Here is a 6,000-nt window from a genome sequence, read left to right as displayed (position 1 = left end):
GTTGGAGGATTTCACTTTAGTCTTTGGCTAAAAACCACAAGACATTTCTCCTGCTAGCGTTAGCCTAGCGTGTTTGCTTTGATTGTATTTACCCATAATGCCCTGCATTGTAGCATAATACCAGAGTAATATATGGTTGCAAATCTATAGCAATCATGATCATCCTAAATGTTTTCTTTTTGTTTCATGATTCATTGTCCAAAACACTAAATGCTCATTAAACTGGTCAGATTTATTTGCTATGAGTAGAAAATGGATGCATGAAGCTCCAAATACCAAATATTGCACCGATATACTGTGCAGCTCCATGTGAGGAGTTTATGTTCAGACAGACTGGGTTTGTTAAAATTGTAGTTGTGCATTCAGTATTGATGTTGGTGGAGCAGTCAGCAGCTGGTTGATAGAAAGTTTAACATTTAATTCTCCTTAACACCGACTGAAGGCAGCAGCTTCAACCACAGAAACTGATTTATACTCAGAAACAGCAACAAGGAGGAGCACTGGAAATATAAATGTAAAGACTTTTACTTCTTGGATGTTTTGCAGTAGCAGGGTTATGACGGTTTGGGGCTTTTCATTATAGTTTAATTTTAGTTAATTGTGACTTTTTCCTTGTTTCATTCAGTTCGTTTTACTTAGTTTTTAAGAGCATGTTTGCTAGTTTTTATTAGTTAAACGTTGTTGGCTCATTTCAGGTGCAGATTTGAAAAATGTCAAAAATATTGTTAGACTATTTACATCAACTGGGTAATGAATACTCAACTTCTGTTGAGTAATGAAGGAACCAGTCAGTTAGTTTTTACTCAACCAGCTGATTCTCTGTTTTCTCCTGACGTTTTTTTGCTGCCGCCATCTTGCGGACTGTCTGCCTTAATTTGAGACAGCTGACGTAACTGCTTGGATGGGCGGGAAAAAATTCATTTCACATCAGTTCGAAAGACAAATAAAGATTCATAAACACGAAAACGAAGGAAATTATATCCATATTTTCAGTATGTTTAGTTTCATAAACACACAATTTAGTTCCAGCTAGTTATACTTTTTCCTCTTTGCTTAACGTTTTAATATTTTATTATTTAATTCAGCTTCTAAAAATGTTTTCCTAATACCAGTTTTTGTCATTTTGTTAGTTTCAGTTAATGACAATAAACCTGGAGAGCAGAAAGACAGTCTGACTGTAGAGCTGAGACTAGAGAAATATCTGTGTGTGTGTGTGTGTGTGTGTGTGTGTGTGTGTGTGTGTGTGTGTGTGTGTGTGTGTGTGTGTGTGTGTGTGTGTGTGTGTGTGGCACTGACTGAGGCAGAAGAGCTTACCGGAGCATTTTGTGCTGACTGCTGACAGAGAAGCCCGTTATCATCAGAATCGGGCCGTAACATCCAGGAAATCAAAATATGATGAAGTTAAGGCGAACCCAATCAGGCATCTGCACGGACAGCCCCGTCTCGGCTCGCTGCTGACGTCAGCAGGTGACATTTTGGAGAGGGTCACTGCGGGCTCATCAGCCTGACAGCTTTCAGAGACTAAGCAGTTTCCGTCTGAAACCGGGGAAACGGGACGCTCCTCTTTTTATTTGTCCCTCACGGTTTTATCTGTTTTACGGATCGTGTAAAATTTTACTTCCAGCAGTTCATTTTAAAGCTGTAAGAGTGCTTACATCTCCGTAAATTCTGTTTATCTGTTTATTTTCACACAAGCAGAAAATAAACAGAGCTGAAGTAAGCAGACTTGAGAAGTAAACATTTTCCCATCAAATCCAGAAGATCCAGTTCACTTCTGGTTCTGGTTCTCTAGATTAGGAATCCTGTTTGTCCTCAGATAAACATTTGGTAATTATTCTTCAATATTTATCAAGTTTTCTTTTCACCTTATAACATTTAATCCATCACAAAAAATCTGCTAAACGCTGATTTACTAATTTTTTTAAATTGTGAAATGTAATATTATTTTATAAATTCCAGCATTTATCTGGAAAATTAACCTTGTGGAAGCTAAGTGCGCTAAACATTTTCAAAGCAAAACAGTAAACCGCTAAACGAAAATGTAGCTCCGCTATTAGCGCCTTAGCATATTAACAGAAGGGCCCCACCGCAGCTCTTAGCCCAACATGTTAGCATCAACGGCTGATCAACTGAGTCTCCTCTGTATTCTTAGATGGTGGAAGCTAAATTTCTCCAGAAATTGCAGAAACAACAAGCTTTAGCAGTCAGATATTTGCCAAGGAATGAGCTAAATGTAGGAACCAAAAACCATCTAGATCATTCAGACTGCTGAACATTTGGGACAAAAGCCAGGAAATGGTGATGATTTTCCCTGTTATTGGAGCATCTGGTCCAAACTTTATATAAATCAGTGTCTGTTGGAGGCGTAGTGCATCTGAAGGTGGTGAAACCTTGTGCTAATTTCAGTCAACTAAAGTTTGAATGCATCTAAAAACCAAACAATGAGGTACTTAATAGATTCCAGTCTCCCTTTTTTCCTGAAGTTTGATTGTTTCCCTCAGATACTGGATCTAATTCAAGACTCTTTACTCTTCTTCTTGGGGATAAATTGAGTTCATCCTGACTTTTAAATGAAACTGCTCTGCTTTCGACTCGATGTTATCCATCGCAAACAAAAGATGAAGGCGGCGGGACAATGGAGGACAGAGCTGTTCTTCCTCTGAAATCCCAGTCAGATCTGCCAGAGGAGGAAATATCTCTTAACAAAAGGTTCGTTCTTCATGACTGAGACGGAGCTGATAGATTAACCGACTAACGCCACCAAAAGTCTTTGACTGCACTGAAGAGCAGCTCTATCTTTAGTCCCGCGGCTCTTGATTAAAAATAGAGGTCGCTCTCGGTGGTAACTGGAAAATAAAATTAGACTCGACTTGAATGGAGTTGAAGTGAAAGCGAAGACAAAGGCTGGAGAGAAAGAGCTGGATCCGGAGTAATTAATGACGGTAGTCAATGAACTGTCAGCCATTGTTTTAGCTTTAATGAAATGCGCCGCCGACACCAATTGTATCCGCTTCTCAGCCCAGGAGCAACCGGCTGTTTATCAGGAGGCTGAATTTATTCATGGTTTTTTTTAGTGTTGGAAAAACAAAAACCCAGAGCCAAAGGTGAAGCCGATACTTAGAAATCCAGAGATTGTTTTTCGTCTTTCGGTGGAGGAGTTGCAAAAGTTGAAACCTTTGTTGTTTTGTTTGCCATGTTTTTCACCACTGTTTTGGTTCCAGTTGGTTTGACTGTCAGGTTTATGTGAATTTCACTCCTTTTTACTGCTGCAATGTGAAATCCTCAGGAAACGTCCTGGACTCAGGAATCTGCTTCTCACTGTCCGGCTGGGTCACGGTTGGAGTTTCTTCCTCCAGACGCTGACAGAAACACAAAATATGTCACTCAAAACAGCAAATGTAACTCAGAAATTATAGTTTTTTTAATGTAATTTATGTGGGTTTAAAAGCTCCGTTATTAAACAGCAATTTCTCCTTATCCATTTCTTCTGTTATTATTATTTTTTGTACTTAAAATGCTTCAAATCAGCAGACAAATTGTTCATCAATGCTTTCTGATGTTTTCCCACTTTATAGTCCGACAGACTCGGTTTGACTGAGGTCCAAAATCACCTCATTTGTTTCATTATCAGCAACCTGTTCCCCTCCTGGCCTGTGGGGGCGCTGAACCGAAGAACCACTGAAGGAAACGACACAAAAAACCTCTGAAGACACTGAACACAACTTCCTGTTTCACCAAATGAAACCAGAGACGGAGTGGCGTCAGATTTTAGCGTTTTTTTCTCATTTGTCTTTGGCTAAAGACCGGGATCCATTTCTCCTGCTAGCGCTAGGCTAACATGTTTGTTTTGGTTGTATTCACCAAGAACGCCCAGCGCGGTCGTCCACTTCCTGAGACCGAGGTTCAGGTGGACCAGGGATCGATCAGCATTCACACCTGACCATCTGAACCGGACTTTCTAAACAAATGGACCGGAGTTTGAGCCAGAAAACTGTTACACTTTTAAAAAGCTATAAGTTTTGTTTCAATGAATAATTAAAACAACTAATACAGTTTTCATTATTTAACTTAACATCATCTGATAAAAAGATCTTATGCCTCTAATGGAGTAAAGTTTGAAACTCCTGGCAGGAACCACACATTTATTGTCGAATCATGAATTTCCCGACTGTAAAAACCAAAATTTAACTGCAGAAGAAAGAATGTGACAGCTGCGTCTCCAGCGTCTGCAGCTCTTGTTGTGCGACAGCCACACAATCTGCAGACGCTGTGCTGCTTCAGTCTGCGCTCCCAGCCAGAAAACACGTCTCCCTTCTCATCCTCACATAACCAGATTTTCTGTGATTACAGAGTTAAACGGCTTGTTTTCTGCCAGACGGCTGAATCTCAACGCGACCCAAGACGACTCTGAATCTCACATTCAGCTAATCACAGATTATCTGTGACACATTAAAAATAATTTTAAAAAACAGCATTTTGAGTCATTAACCTTCAAATGAAGCCATCATTAGTGTCTCAGCAGTAAAATAAATCTCCTTATTCAGTGTTTTCTCTGAAGGTGTTTTCTATTTATCGTTGGCTGCAGGTTGCGTTGACGGTGCAGTTGCGTTTTTTTGTGTTTTCTAGTAAGAAAAGCTCTTCTTTTGGAAACAAAGACTAAAACACACAGTAAACAAAGGCAGGAAGTAGAGGAGGATGTAGAAACACCCCGAGGGAAATCCCGTTTGCTGAGATTAACTCGGAGAGAACATCTCTCCCCGCCGGGCGTTAATCCGAGATAAAACGCAGGAGACGGGATTAGAGCGCGCTGCTGTGAAAGTAAAACTCCTTTGTGTCCCCTGCTAGTTCGTTAAGTCTTGGACTCCATCTTTGATTGTAAAACGTAAGCCTTTGTTCTGGCAGAATGAGAGAACAAAACCGTCAAACATCTAAATACATCGGTGCATCATCAGCATAAAAGGGAGCCGCTGTTTTCCAGACGGATGGAAAAATGTTTTTATGAAGAGGAGCTGAGGGCTGGCTTTCTGAATGGAGGTTGGAGGTTCTCCCTGCTCATGTTCGGGTTCTCTCTGGGTGCTCCAGTCCAGAAACATTCCTGTTGAGTCGATGGGCTTCAACTTTAGGTTTCAGTTCAGTTGTTTGTCCTGAGACAGGCTGATGAACTCTTGACACGTTATTGGAAGCTGTAAAGCCTCCAAAATCTTTCATTTCCTCTCAAATCAACAGCTGCCTGGTTGACGCCTGGATTCAACTGGGAGAATAATCTGGAATGTGAATTCAGACATTTCCAAATCGGATGGCGCATTTAAAGTATCATGTAAAAATGATGTTTTGAACTTTACATCGTCTTATAAAAACATTGTCTTCCATGCATGTTTGAGAAATCTTTTAATCTCCATGGCAATCTTTTAATCTCCATTCAGCTGTGCAAAACACCTGGTTGGACCTAGCCCCGCCTCCACTCAGCTCCTTCAGACTAGCCAGCAGCAATTAGCAAACACAGGGTGAAACTGCTGAGCTCATTATAGGAGCTGCTGCTCAGAGCAACGCTGGTAAAAACATTAAAGGGTTAATAGAGGAGCCATGTTGGGATGAGCTTCTTAAAGAGACAGAGGCCCAATTTCAAGATGTTAATTATGAAGTCAAATATCTTTAAAGTGATGAGATATACAGCAGTTTTATAACAACTGATGATAGTTCTTTGATTAAGCTGTTAAATGGCACTATGTTCCTGAAAACAAATTATACTGCCACTTTAACCAAATGTTATGAAATTATTTGATTTCATAACCATCCCTGGTTATTATTCGCCTGATTAGATCCTCATGTTAAACTATTTTACTAAATGAGAGTCTATCTAAAGCAGAGAGTTTGATTCGCGCACCGAGCCAGGTGGAACTCCTTGGGAACTCAGTGGTTCCCAAAGTGTGGGGCGCGCCCCCTATGGGAGGCGCAGTGCCACTGCAGGGGGAGTGGTATGGATGAATGAAAAAAATAAAC

Source organism: Gambusia affinis, linkage group LG02 (genome assembly GCF_019740435.1).
Source record: "Gambusia affinis linkage group LG02, SWU_Gaff_1.0, whole genome shotgun sequence".
In the NCBI taxonomy this organism is placed as follows: Eukaryota; Metazoa; Chordata; class Actinopteri; order Cyprinodontiformes; family Poeciliidae; genus Gambusia; species Gambusia affinis.
Note: the sequence above shows the minus strand (reverse complement) of the source record.